Here is a 16,122-nt window from a genome sequence, read left to right on the forward strand (position 1 = left end):
AGCATAAAAGTAGCTTCATGGTGAGTTTACTCCTTTCATTTTTAAGGCATTCCCTAAAGGTAAGACACATTTTTTTATCATTATTTCTAAACATAAAGGACCTGATCCTGCATGGTAATAAGTGCTTTTAGCTCCCTGCAAAACTAACAGGCAATGAGCTTGTTTGGCATACTGCACAATGCAAATCTGGGCTCAGAGTGATTTAAAAAGACAGTATGTGTTTTGAGTCACATTTCTGCACAAGAAATCTATTTCTCCATGACCAAAGTAGTAATCAGGCATTCACATTCTTTCTTCCTTTTTTGTGGCATATGAAGCCATATATTTAATAAACTCAGAAGCCACAGAGTTTGAGGCAGCAGGATGGCCACTGCAGTGCAAGCCTATTCAATAAACCTAGCAAGACAAGGAGATGTGGGGGAAAACTCATTAGTATTGCAAGCTTGCCTGAACTTGAAAAAAAAACACAATATAGGTGTTTGAGATTTTGCCTTTGCCTCAGCATCCAGTGTAAAATTTGAAAAAAAAATGCAGCTTTTCCAGAGGATCTTTGTTATGATTAGGGCTTTTCATAGAGTATTTCACAGGGATATTTAATTTTCAGGTTTGCATAATAGAGGGCATGTAGAGAGCTAACAGCTATCTAAAATCTCAGAGAGCTAGCAGAGAAGCCAAAGTATGTCATTCAAATCCAGGATGCAAGTTTCTGACATGAAGCATCAATATGATACAAAGACAGTGTTCTTTCAGGGAAAAAAAAAATGAAAGATACTTATTTTAAAAAGATAAAGGAGACTTTAACATTTTTGAGACAAATTGACAGTTTGAAACTGCATAAAGGATTCTGAAAAAAATTATAATTCTTTCCTTAATGGACACTCTCAAGTCCACAAATGTGAAGAAAATGTTTTGGTTAACCAGAGCCTACCTGCATTACTGAGAAGCCTTAATACTCTCAGCAGCTGTAATATAGATCTGTTCTCAGGTCAGAGAACAGAGTCAGCAGAACAGAGCTGAAAATTGCTAAGTCAAATATCAGAAGAACAGCTCCAGTTAACATACAGTTTGAGTGGGACAACATTTGAGATCTCTAATATTTTTCTAACACACCTAATCTTCAGATGAGAAGTGGCATAACATACAGCAAGAAGGACAGAAGTCCACAAAGCTGAGGGAAATGAGTGAAAATCCTTTCCTCTCTAATTGACAGGATCTAATGCCAGATGGTCTTGCCCTTTAAATAACTGTTCAAACAGACATATATAGTCTGGGAGGTGAGGAACAGACAGAATGTGCTATCAGTACTGATTTCCAGCTGTTGACTAGGGGAAATAAGATCATCTGAGTTTCCTCTTCCTTTCTCCATCCCCTCTATCTTCCTCAGCCTGTAAACCTACTGCCTCACACTTTGCCTCTCAGAAGGGATATTTGCTTAGACTGACTGGTAAAATACATAGGTAATGCAGGACAACACAAGGCTCTTCTATAACGACTCTCTCACATTGAAATGATATCTTATCTGAAAAGAAGTATGAAAGATGTTTAGCACACAAAGGCTTAAAAGAAATTTTGCTAGGTTTTATCCTACCTCTAAAATACAAAGTCAAATCCAGGTCATGATTCTAACAAGGTGGCTAAGCTTGTTGGATGTCCACATACCTTATCTCCCAGACTCCCAGAGCTGCCCTGACCAGGGATATTTCTGCATACACAACAGCATAACACCAAGCAAAGCAAACTAGCAGGAGAAAATCTGGAACCAACTAAACTAAAGACAGTGTAAAACCCATTCAAAATCCACAAAACAACTGGACATAAATACATTCAGGCAACACTACACAAATAAAAGGAAAAGAAAGTATATTTTTCTTTTCCTCCACACAGCTGTAAAATACTGACTGTCAGGGATCAATATCAATTCACTGGATGAAACACTGGAAATGTTCACCAAACCCAGGAAGAAGAAAATCACAATGATAAGAGTGAAAAGATGCTTCAAAAACTACTGGAGCACTATTTTTCTTTTCCATTGAAAACAATTGCCCTTTGTTCATCAGATGTCAATCCAACTCGCTACAGCTTTCATAATAAGGGCTCATGAGTAGGTGTAAATGAAAGAAGAGTCTCTGTTATTTAAATTGAAATGCTCTTGCAATTCCTTGGTATGTAAATTGCAGATTATGTTATATCTTGATAGAGGTGGTATAAATAGATCTGGCAGAATCTAAAGGGACCTTTTGAATTGCTCTGAGTAATACGCACTGTGTCTGAATTTGGCCTTGAATACAGACACAGGGGCAAACACAGAAAGGTTTAACTGCTGGAGATATTTAAAATGTAAAAGTGCAGAAATTAACAGGCACAGCAAGGAAGATGATACATCCTCCCTGACACTCAGGATCAAACAAGAATATCAGTACACTTTATGTGGAATAGAACATTTCACAAACCACTTAAGATTGAACAGGGCTGTGAGCAGTAAAATGTCTCCAAATGACATCAGGACCTAACACCTTGTTAAATCCAACCCTGCTTAGTACCACTGGAGATGTAAAGCACAAAAATCCATGACACAGAAAACCTTTACATCTACAATGATGATAAGGATGTTTTTTGTCATAAAAACTTCCATAGAAGTATGAGCTTGTTAGTCTTTTGGGACATAACGCATGGCCCAGTGTTTTACAACATCCTTGTTTCTTAACCGAGAAAATAAGCACTTTGCACTTGGAAGCTGCAACACTTGGAAACTTTAGCAGGTGTGCTACCAGTATATTGAACTTGTGCAGAAGTTTAATACTCTGGCCTTTCTTCATCTACTGCAGATGATACATGCTGTGTTGGAGGATAACACTTTTTATCCTGTCCCAACCATCAAAACTGGAACTGACAAGAAGAAACTAGAAGTTGGGCTAAAAAAAAAAAGGGGTATCCTGGCTTTGAAAGAAATGTTACATATGCATGTAACAGAATACCTGTATTGAAAGCTAAGCGCTATAAAATGACAGAAAAGTAAATTACAGAAAAATATACAGTATCCTGATGTGAGCAAGGATGAAGGAATAATAAGCACTTAGGGGTCAATCCATAAGGTAATTTAGGTGTCAATCTGCCAATATTAACTAATTCCAATGGAAATCCCTTCCCTTCCCTTCCCTTCCCTTCCCTTCCCTTCCCTTCCCTTCCCTTCCCTTCCCTTCCCTTCCCCTGGGATATTTTCCACCACTCCTGCTTAGCAATCATGTTTAGGTACATTATGTTTCAAATTATAGTCAGTGTCTACTATGAGCAACATGTAATAGCCAAAAGAGGGAAATATAGGCATAGAAAAAAGATGAAACTATAGCAGCCAATAATCTCTGTAGTAGTTTTTAAAGGCAAACTGATTTTATAAGCTGTTTCAGATAAAAAGGTCTTGTTTGCACAGCAAATTCAGTAGGCATTTTTGTGTTGTACACAACCAATATAAGTAATTTGGTTTTTCTCCTATTCCAAAATACAGAAGGAAGAGCACAACTGCATAGCTAAAGATCTTTCTAGAGGTTTTAATTAGTCTTTCATGTCCTACCTGGGATATACAAAAAGTGTAGGTAAGGTTGGTGCATCCCTTTGACAGAGAGCAACATCCGTATTAGAAACACTTTAGTTACTTTTTGAAGTTTACTTGTATTAAAAATTTTCTTGTGCCTCTCAAAAAATCAAAAATGCCAACACTTACTAGCACTTGAAAAGTCCACTGGTAAAGATGCTGCAATTGGGAAAAAGTTTTAAGCAAATGAAACCCTAGAATGTTCTATAAAATATGAATAGATGCTGGTGAAAGAAAGACAAGTTAAGCAACCCACCACAGTCTTGACCTCAAGTCAATGACAAGACTGACACTCCAAATCTGTTCTGACAAAGCACATTCCACTGCTGCATGAAGAAGGTATGGGACACAGTGGTTTGTAATTCTCTGAACAAATGAAAGCACAACATTTTTACACTTCAGCAAAATTGGACTTGGACAATAGGGAACCAAAAACTCATTTGGATACATGTGGTGTTTTAAAACACATCACCAGGATCTTAAAATCGATCTGGTACCTAATGGCAGGCAGCACTGAGATCTCAGTACAGAGACATATGATGACCAGGTATTGTATATGCCTGAAATCCCAGTGGTCACATTATTGTACAAGTTCTTATTTTGTGAAAGGAGGGCTGAGTGAGACCTGCAGGCAGGGAATTACAGTAATCCAGACGATGTCACAGAAGCATGAATTAACGTTTCAGTATCTCTATGCGACAACGCTCTCAAACTTGTTATATTTCTCAGTTGATAATAGGAGTTTTGTTCCCCCTGAATGCACATGATCCCCAAAGAAAAGCCCTCAATTAAAGTTTACCTCTACATTCTGCACAGATGAAGACCAAGCAGTATTTATGTGCAGTACAGAGAAGGGACAAATCTTCCGACATTGTGTTAACAGCATTATTAAGCACAGTGGTCTCATCTTTTTCATGTTTAAAGCAATTTTGGGGCAGTCAGAACTACACTTCATAAGAAATGGGGATCAGATGCTCCTATGGAGTCTGTAGCAAAATAATGTAAGTCTTCTTTTCAATAGCTGTGCAAGCTTTTTACTTCTACTCTTCTATCTTCCCCTGGATCTTATTATCCCCTTTTGTCTACAATGCTTCATCAGAGACACAGCAGTTTAAACTGCTATATGACCTGAGAGATGACTTCTTTATCACCTCTGCACTTTTATAACATAAGTAAGTGACAGATAAAGTATATACAAAGGCCTAGAGTGTGACCTGAGCTAATAATTTTTGTGGGCTAAGTCTTGGCATTGTAAGTCTTGCACAGTGCTTGCTCAGGCAAAACCTGCACAGGAGCAAGTAAGACTTTTATCAGAGCCAAGCCCAAATGAAAACAGATTAGGGTCCTCAAGATGTTCCCCCTTTGGATATCTGCTTAGAATTTCTTGCAAGAATATTGGGGCACGTTTTCATAAGCATTCAGAAGAGTGAAAGTCCATTCTGCTATTTTAAACTACTCAACAGTTCTGTACCTACATTACTGAGGTACGCACCAGGAAATTCAATATGCTACATAACACCACTTCAAGTTTGCCACTAAAATAAACAAAAACTTCTGAGTGGCAGGCCCTGTATATACAGAGGTAGGTAGTGTATCCAGGTGCTCCATGTACTTGTGCATACTGGGAAAACATTTCCAGACTTGTTACTTGTTGTACCCGGGGACACTACAAGAGCCCCTTTAGTACCTTCCTTGGGCTGTCAGATATAGCAAAACATATTTTCCTCTACCAGAACTAGTAAAAATAAAGTCAAAACTGTTAATTTTGTAGCTCTGCTTTGTCTTCTATATCTTTGACTTAAGTCAGAGTTGGGTATTTTTAATTCTGTCCTAATCCATCCATTCTGTAAAGTTAAAAAGCTGATTAAAGGTAACAACTGTTCTGTTTAGCTCAATAGATATAGATTTGAATGGATAAAAAAATCAAGCAGTTACTATTGTTTTCTATTACCAGTTACATGCTTAATCAAGAATTTCTTCTATCAATGCTCAAAAGCCCTGTAAATCCTGCAAGAAACCTCTGATCAGTTTCACTCCCCAGTATGCATAATGTAAATACCATTGGCTTCTACATCCTAGGAGTGCTAGCATATCTTAGGAGCATATATTTTACTCAAGCAGGGCACTAATCCTATTATTGTCAAAAAGCAGATGTTTTCTTATCTGCACCTTGGAAAGTCAGTTTCATTGAAATTGACAATGAACAGGATAATTTTGCCAGCTAGTATTTTTGAATGCTTTTCCTTTGCTTAAAATCTCTTTTGTTTGTCTCCTGAATGTCCAGGATTCAGCAATCACCCTGAGTCCAAAACAGAATTTTTTTTTATTACACACCATGATAATTTTAAAATAATTTTATATTTATCTTTAGCCTACTGTCTTTAAAAGCTTTTCAAGTCATACGATCAAAATTTGTCTCACACTAGGAAGATAAAACTTTTTATTTTTGTTTACCTGAAATCTAAGATTCTTTCTTGATGCCTTGATTCACAAAGTGAGCTTTCAAGAGAAACAATGAATATTGTAAGCCTCACAGCACAGAAATGATGGATCATGTCACAGCGTAGTTGGTGTCTCTACTTTGCCCACGTACAGAAGAAATGCAAAGGGAGATGACAACAGACAGTAAACCTAACAGCAGGCACAGTAACATAATCAAAGACAAGGAACAATATGGAAAAGAAAATTTAATTCAAATCATAAGTTATACCCTAATAATTAAAAACATATGTAGCTCAAAAATTTCTGCTGCATTATGTTGCCAGTGAACGTCCATATTAAAACAGAATAACAAAGATTTTAGCAGGGTTTATAATGTTCTAGTGGGGTTGGGCCCCACTTTCCTCAAAATGAGAGCCACTTTAGGTTGCAAAAGACTTCTGACATTTTGGGAATTTGTTTACTTTTAATATGCACAGCAAAAGGAAATCTAAAATATAGTATCAATTGCAAATTCTCCCAAATTTGCAAGATGCATTTTAACAATAAATACTTTCCTAATTGTTCCCATAAAATACATGAATCAAAAGCACTGGAAATTCTGAGATATATGACAGGCCTAATCCAAAAATAATTAAATGTCCTAAATAATTATTGTCTATTTGAGAATTACAGCAGGAATACAATCTATCAAATGAATGGAGGCATAATTGAGACAATTTGACTCAGGAGCAAGTGTTCAGGACAAAAGATTTCTGGGTCAGACAGACTAAACTATCAGGGTTATAAAGCATCATGGCAGCAAAACCTTCTAAATACAAACTTTGCCAATTTTACTAGAGTCAAAAGTACAGACAGCTCAAAAGACAAAAAATAACTGGTCAAGTTGCCTAATGAATCTGGAGAGAGCAAAAGGCCGCCTCCAGAGAACAAGGCAAACAGCCTTGCATGAGGACATTCTGAAAACCAACAAAGATTGAATCTGACTGACATAAAGTATTCATTAATTCACAAGACAAATGAGAAAAATGAAAACTTGGTTCTATAAAACACAATGCTTTTATTTTAACTCTCGCCATTTATAAAAGGAAGATTTAATATTGAAGTGAAGCCTAACCATTGCATAGGCAGTGCTGTAGGCTATCCTACCCACAGGCAGCCTATCCACTGCATGCACAGTGAGTCTTAAAAGAGGGATTGCAACTGATCCTAACGGTGGTTTCCAGCTCTGCAGTGTCCTCTTCTGGCCCTGCAGTGCAGACCTCATTCTGCCACAGGTCTCCAGGAGACAGCTCTGACTAGTGTCACTAGGTTGGTGCAGCTTCCTCTATCCCACATCTTTGAGACAAGGGAGGCATGTTCTAAAGCATCAGTGTTACAAGAGAGAAACCCAAAGAACTCATAGACAAAGCTATACACATTTTTATTCTGCTGTGAATCAGTTTTCACATCGCTGCTTAGAGCTCTGTTATGATCAGAGCAGATATACTTAGCAACTCATTCTAATAAAGTATTTCTAATTCCTGTCTGTAACGAGCTTTCTCCCACTGACTGAAATTAACTCTTTCCCCTGAGGTAACTGAGCTACATGAGCTCCTTTCTACATCACACTCCACCCCTGCCCTGACACTTCCAAACTAAGTACTAGAGATGATGGAGACCCAAACTAGGTACTAGAGGTGATGGGGTCCACTGGGTACATGTGACTCTTAGGGGTTTGCAATCTACAACAACCTCATGTATTTTCTACTTAGGTTGTAAATAAAGTATTCATTTTTGTGAGCATATTTTTTTTTTAAATAGGCTAGGAATTAATGAACATTTCTTTATTGCAACCCAGTGTAAAACATTTATGTAGTGCAGTTATTTCTGATCACTTCCATGCTGCTGTAAATTTTGGACAAATGACATACTACATTGCCACCTAGTGAATAAATTCAGAAATTCAACTTAAAAAGAAAATTGAGTACACAGCAGCAGGTTTATGACACAGCCTTAAAAACAGCCATCTCTAGTTCCCTTGTGATAGTCATGTGGCATATAATCAGGTGTTCACTAACCATAATAATCCTCATGCCTGTGTGTTTGTGCATGTGTGCATTGCCCTGCCTAATCACTATGCACACATGCATAATTGATGGACATCAGTGCTACCCTGCAAAATATTTTTGCACTGTCACTAGTGTAAAGGAAGTAGAGAAACCTTATGTGGTGTAGTCTGTCATGATTGCCATCAAACCACCTATGTCTAGGTAACATTAAATCTTATTTGTTAAGAGTGATGAGGCAGTCCAAGTTCTGCTTGAACACATAGTATTCATCAGACTGTGCTATTTACTCGGACTCTGCTGCCAACAATCTGGCCTACCAGAAAATTTTCCATGATTTCTAAGATAGACTGCAGGGATAAAAAATCTGTGGTAAATCTCCTGGACTGACAAATTGCAAGTGATATCTTGACAGTCACCATATTAGCTTTTATGTCACACTTACTGCTGTTTCAGAACTTATACTGGGACATAGAAATGCCAGACAAGAGGTGACTACATGAAAATTCTCTAATCAGAGATTATGAAGGCATAAGGCAGTGTTATACCAAAAATTTTTGAATGTATTCAATCACCCTGACTGCCAACAGACTTGTTTCAGAAACCATCCTCCTCACCAGCACTCTCCACCAAGCAGGCAGGTCATGACTTGAGAAGTTCAAGGACCAGCTTGTCATTATTTTTTCTAGCAGGAAACATTAAGTTCCTAAGCAAAAGATGACAAAATTACTTACATGACAGAGATCGCCTGTTTGGAAAACTCTGCATTGTTACAGAGAAATAGCTGTTGGCATATTTTGTAACGGTGTCAGTATAGAAAAAAACATCCATGAAAAATACAATGCCTAATAAGCATGAAACAAGTGTAAATTACTAATGGCATATATGTAAATCCAGATGTTTTTCCTAGTACTGTTGAGGATTAGGAAATTAGGATTTCACATTACTGGAGTAGTAAAAAAGCAAAGTATGTTTCACTAGCAGCTGGAAATTGAAGAAGTTCCTCGCAATTATGTCCTCCATTTTAAGTGGATATAAACAGGCATCAGGGAGCCTGATGTTAAGATACAATTTATATTATTTTGTCCTCAAAGTCTGTTTGTCTGCACGCATGTATATATTTACTATCTTAATTGTCCTCAAGCAGTAGAGGACAATAGAGCCAAAGGCAGCTGATCTAGCCACGCACCTAATTACTGGGTCATTTGCTGATCAAGAGTCATTTTCAGAGGCATACCTTCTAACCTGAATTAATTCTAATCTTTTTTATAAAATAATCTGAACACAGTCAAACACATACAGGGTACGGAAGAAGATGCTGCTTCTGTTTCTCAAGTTAAACAACGAAAAATGCTGCTTGAAAGTCCATACATATCTTAAAATACCAAATGGAGAGGAAGTTCCATGTCCCATCTGGTTTCCAAGAGAATTTTATTATAAATTTTAGATACATTTTTTCAGCTGCTGGGTATTACGTTTATTACATGGACTGATCTGTAATCTGTTTTTCTCCTTGACTGAAACCTGGTTTTATGAGTGAGACACTGAAATAAAATGCCCTTTCATCTGCTAGTTCTTACAGACTGTAGACAGAATCATAATTTCATATATCTGTAGACTAGCAGGAGTCTATATTTACTACTTCAAAGCCAAATATGTGCAAAGATAATGAATTTAAGTTCTTTAAACACAAGCAGAGGATTGCTTATAACTAAAGCTTGTATAGTTCTGAAAGTAAACACAGTCAAAGATGACACTTTTGTTGGTATGTTTTTAACAAACAAAAATGAATTGCAGGGGAAAAAAAAGGCCCGACTTCTAAAACTACAGACTTACTACACATTATTTGATCCATTTGACGCCTGATTAATATTCCAGATTTTTTATTAAATTAATGTGCAGTCTCCACATATTTTACATACTTACCATACATTCTTAATAGATATGTCACAGAATATATCAGAAGACAGAGAATATACAACAGTATAGAAGTCCACATGGCTCTAGAAAACATGCAGTAATAAAAATAGCAACAGTTTACCTTTGAAAATGTAAATAAAGAAAACTGAAACTGCCGAGATGATAAATATCACAAATTAAAATGAAACCAGTCATTTTTTAAAGGGGGTAAAGTCTTTGTTTTCAATAAATGTGAAAGAACAGCCTATTCCTACCATGCTCTGATCAAGACAGTTTTAACAAAGCACTGGAGGGTATTTCTGGTATCAAAAAATAACACTGTCCCTGATCCTCTACTTTTTGTGTGTGTGTATAGTAAACAAAGTTCATACTGATAGTGAATGATACACTATCAGAATGCATATTTGATCAGAGCAAACTCTGGTAATGACAACAAATAAAACATAATAGACAATTTTAGAAACTGAGTTAGAAAAGTGATATGACAACAACCATCCTTGTCCCCAGAACAGTTTTACTGATTTAAGTGGCAACCAGGTAATGCAACATTTAGCCATGATCATGATTCCAATACAAGGATTACTGAAATTAACAAATGTTAGAAGAGATTATTAAATAAATTTTCTTTCAAAGTCAGTAAGTAGTTTCATCTGAAGTAGTATTTGCTGGGATAAGCCTTCTGAACAAAATATAATTAAATAATGCACCATTTATGGATTAAATCGAAACTTAAATTAAGAAAATTAATTACATGGAAAAATCAGCCACATTTTATTCAATTTGTTATAACACAGGGCAAGGGCGATATCCCAGGATTCCACACTTGTCCTCCCTGCCGTCATACATGCAGTAAATTGTGGTTTGATAAAAATACATTAAAAGGGTAGGTACATTTTCAAAAACATTTTGGCTGTCATATGCTTTATCTTATGTGTTAGTTATGTGTGATTACTATTACTATTTTATTTTTATATGCATGCAATTCTTTAATGGTGCACAAAAGATTTTTAGGCACAGTTTTTGCACTGAGATCATAATTTTTAAAAAAGGCATAGAAAAGAAAGGCACAACAGAAGAGAAAAATATTTCAAGGAAGTTTATTTAAGGTGACTTTGATAGTTAGAAATGAAGACTACTAGGCTCTTGAGAAGCAGGATGGAGGTACTTGAATCTTCCATACTTCATTCTAGATAGCTCTTTCATCCTCTCACTTCTCTGGGTGCTGCTATTCCTTAGTGAATCTCACAGCCACACTAAATCTCAGGTTTTCATTTGTCTTCCCTAGAGATGCTCTGTAGCTGTGCAGGCACTGTTGCATGCCAGGAGATAGAGTCCTCTGAATGTATTTGTCCATGGATACTACTGACGTGAAAGACACATGGGCTCAGATTGTTCTGCACATCTCGCAAATGTAGAAGATGCAGAATTAGAGACACTGTGTCAGCCTGTCCTCTATTTAAGTTCAGGGTGTTCTGTTAAGACCAACAGAAACACAGAAATATTTAGGATGGAAAAGACCCTTCAGATCACCAAGTCCAGCCATTAACCCAGCACTGCCAAGTTCACCACGTCCTTAAGAACCATGTCAATTAGTTCACTGTTGTCTATTCAGTGGATAGTATTTCAAAGACACATCTCTGATTTAAGTCAAATATAAACTATGTCTTTTCATACTACATCTCTGGTAATTCTGCTTACAGGAGAATCAGACATGATAAATTAGTGCTATTACATAAAGAATCATAAGCATTAAAATCCTGGGTATTTTCTGGTGAATTAATTGTCAGTACAAAGGTTAATCCAAGCAAAAATACATCTATTAGTCTTAACACCGCTTTCATGTAAACAAGCTCATAGAGTAATTCCAGCAGAAGATTAGACATCCCTATATTTGTATTGCTTGTGATTATGAATTTGAATCTCCAGGTGAAATACAGTCAGCTAGAGCCAGCTCAAGAGATATTCCCTCAAGCTACACAGCTGTCCCTCACACACATGAACAAAAGTGCTAGCAACATAATTCACCTTAATAAGAAATGTGCAGTGTTTATGCACATAAATATTTTAAGTGAAAAAATTCTGGCAAATTCTCTTTACACCCCAAATCCAAACTGCATTAATTCTATTTAAAAGTTTGATCATTTTTATCAAGTCACAAAAGAGGTGTTTGGTACCAGAGCAGCTCAAAATTAAGTCCTGTTTGAATGGAAGTCTATGGTAACACCATAATTTCATACGATATATCCATCTCTCAATCAAGTCTTACAGCCCCTCTAAGTAAAGCCTAAGTGATGTTATTGCTATAGTGATTGACAAGGTTGTTAAATTTTGGCCCATATCTAGATTTCCTCCAAATAAAGAGTACAGAATATGGGAAAATTAACAGACAACAAAGATTATGGTCTTGAATAAACTTAGCAATTTTAATTTAGTGATACTTGGGTTTAATATTTTAAGATTTGTATTTCTGTAAAAGTGCATGTTAATGTTTTCATGAGAGTCAAGACAATGTAACGATGACCACAGACAATTGTAATTCATGAATTCAGAAATGGTGTCTCAGACACCGTTACACATGTTATTAGAGACCAAGGGAGTTGCAGGTCAGTAGGTTAGATATGCATCCCTTTTTTCTCATATGGCCAGTCCCTGCACAGCATAGAGCTCCAGGCAAGTGCCCTACGTGCCTCGTAGCTTAACAAGTGCTGCTGCTGATGAGGGAGTAGTGATTTACCAGATACTTTTCCAATGAAGCCGATGGGGCCACCAATAGCAGTAGGGGTCTGAAAGGTCAACTTAACTGTTACTTATTCAAATCTGAATTCATATTTATACTACACAAACAGTGTAGCCTCTCCTTTCAAGTCTAAAAAGTAATTGTAAAATCAGAACCCTGCAGAGAAGAAAACTAGGAAGAGATATATTTTATTGATATTTATGTAGGATACGTTGAGTCTAAGTCATAACATTATTCCAAAAGTGAAAATCAAAGATGACAGCATATACAAGAAACAACTCCCTTCTCTCAAGTAAAAGCTTCTGCAATTTGAGAAACATTTATATAGACTGAAAATGCAAAATCTGAAGCAAAATTCTGCTCTTACTCCAACCTACATGGTCTCCTTTACATTCTGTGGTGTTGCACTTGTGTGACCAAAAAAGGCTGAGAGTATTATACTCATATAACCAGAGTAAAGTCTCACAAAGTAAGTAAATTCTGACTCACAAATATATTACCTATAACTTGTTTTGAGACAGAATGCAACAATAGACCAAAATGATAGTGCAGGAACATATTATTCTGTGACATGATGTGACAATAATTATTTTGAGGTTACAAAGGAAGAAAAGACACTACTATAACTTAGAATTTGATTTTTAAAAAAAGAAGTGGTAACAAAAGGAAATTTAGCAAGGCAAGCATTGCTATTATTTTTAAGTTGTTATGGATGGGTGTTCAGTTTTTATAATTAGCAGCTGTATTATTTTTCTCATTATCAATATTAATGCTCATTAACATATTGCCAAGGACCAGAGAGCGATAAGGTAGCAGGTACTGGTGCCACACACTGTACAAACTTCTAATGGAATGACAATTCATACCCAAAAGACCTGAGAACAGAAGTGAAAGAGAACATGTAACACATGGGAAAGACATGAAAGCAGCAGGAAAAGCAGAGGTCTGGATAATGGTGTGGTTCAAATTTTATACACTTTGGCAGATCACACACTGATGAAGAGTTGTGTGGGGGATTCAGGTGAAGATAACTAAGTAGCTTTGAAAATGCTTACAAATAGCTCAAGTATGAGAAGGGGAATAAGGCCCTTTCCTAGTAGATTTGAGAGGTAGTTGATGGAGACATACACTATGAATAAATTTGTTCATTCTTTACAATGTTCTTCAGTAAATGAGTGAACATGTGTATTATAAGAAACCAAAAAAAGGATTGAAAGAGAAAAAAAAAAGAATTTTAAAATCCAATCCAGTGCTTCTACAAATCTACTTGAAAGAGAAAACCACAACACACATTTATTTAAAAATATATTTTAATTAGCAAGTGCTAATCAAACTTGATTACTTTTATTAAGGAAATTATTCTCATATTTGCTGTTCATGTGTTTATGTTAGTGTTAGAAAATGTAATTAAAACGAAGATAAAAGTGTAAACAAATTATGTAACTATATAACTACAAAATTTAATTAGATTTCAAAGCACATTTACAGAAAAATTGAAACAGCAAAAAGGAGCTAGGCATGAATTTTTTAACAGATGGTGCTAGATTAGGTCACACAGATATAACTGTGGTCAGAATTTGGCCACTGTAGGAACAGACCCTCTCAGTGAAAAAAGGTGAATTTCTTCCTGTGTTTTTCATTAATTACTCAGTGCCGTACAGTCACAGTGTTGTCTGCTGTAGATCCCCTCACTAATTCCTTGTCCATACAAGCCTTTCTCTAGAACATTCTTTCAACATTAATACATATGAACAAAAATTCTCCTTGTAGAAACATTGATTTGCTTTTTAGCAGCAGAGACAAAAGCTTCTCAGCATCCCCATTTAGCTCAGCTATGGTCTCTAAGATAACTGTGAGTATTGGGGACAAACAGATGAAGGGGCATTTCCACTGCTGGTGTAGCATGGGCTGATTCAAAACAAAAGGTAATTTTTAAGAAAACACAAAGATTTTTTTAAATCTCAAGACCAATTTTAAAATACTTTGTGTGAGAGACTGAACATAAATCAAGAGCCTGTGGATGTAGCAGAACAGACTTGCAGAGTTGTTTTGGACAGACACTGCTCAAATTCTCCTGAGCTTTCAGCATGTAGAAAGAGAGTTTTATTGACCCTGGTGTTGGTTTTATACAGTGTATCTGAAAGCAGTGTTTGCTTTGTTTGTTCACACAGAGCATAAAAATAAATAGCACTGTATACAGTAAAGCAAGGATTCAAGATTCCATTTATTTCTAGTAGGAAGTCATTCACATTTGAATGCCAGTTAGAAAGCATGCCACAGAAATCAAACCAACTGAATTTCTGCATGAGCCTCAAAGCATAATGTTCTGCTGTTTCAAGACATACAAAACATTCTCTGCACAGCTGTGCAGGCTCAGCCTGCAGATGAAACCATCACAGTCAATACTTACTTGAATGACACCCTTATTAAAGTGGTTTTCTTTCATAACAGTCCATTTTATCTCACAAAAAGAAAAATGTACTTGAAAAATATCATTAATGTATTCACTTTATGAATGTGTTGGATTTTTTTTTTACTTATTACTAAATTTATTTCCTGAAAATATTTTGTTCTATTTTCCTTCAGCTAACATTAATTTGGATCTGTGATTTGACCCATCTCCCTTACCTAACTGCTTTCCACAGAAATATAGGCAGTATTAAATAAGAACAGTAATAGCAGAAATAAATCAGCTAACAGTACTTACCTGAGTAAAGGTTTCTCTAGATTACTTATAGTTTAACTTTTGGGAAATTACTGAAACCAAGGCCATACTATCACTGAAGTCAAACTCAATACTGTATTTCATTATTTTGCTACTTCTGTTATACAGGAGAATACATTCCTTCGTGGCAATCATTTAATTCCAAAGGCTGTGGAACGTTTTGTTACAATAAAAATATCATTGCTTCGGGCTTCTTAAACCAGTTTGGGTGCACTCACAATTTATATATGCCTACAAACCTCAGGCTGTCACACATGAGGTTCTAGTATCCCCTCTTAGCACAAACACAAGACCAACAACATTGCTGCTAAAGTGCAATTGAGTTTGGCACATTATATATAGAAAAGGAGTAATGAGGACAAGCCAAAAGAGTATTTAAAAAAAAAAAAAAGAGCTGATTTTATATTCGCATAGAAGCAAAAGTCAGCTTTTTTCATTTTGTTCAGATATAATAGCTGGTTGATGATCAGCAGCTCCTTGAACCTACTCAGGCCTGAACACAGGCCAGTGGATTCTGCTTACAGCAGGTAAGCCTTTGGACCTGGAAACTGACAAGAGTGCTATGGCAATGGGTCAAATGGCTTTGAACTACTGCCAATTGTTTATCAGGAAAAGCTTGAATGGCAGGGGCAGAATTAAGAAATTACTTGTTAAAAGTTTTATG

Source organism: Fringilla coelebs (assembly GCF_963513975.1).
Source record: "Fringilla coelebs genome assembly, chromosome: 4".
Taxonomy (NCBI): domain Eukaryota; kingdom Metazoa; phylum Chordata; class Aves; order Passeriformes; family Fringillidae; genus Fringilla; species Fringilla coelebs.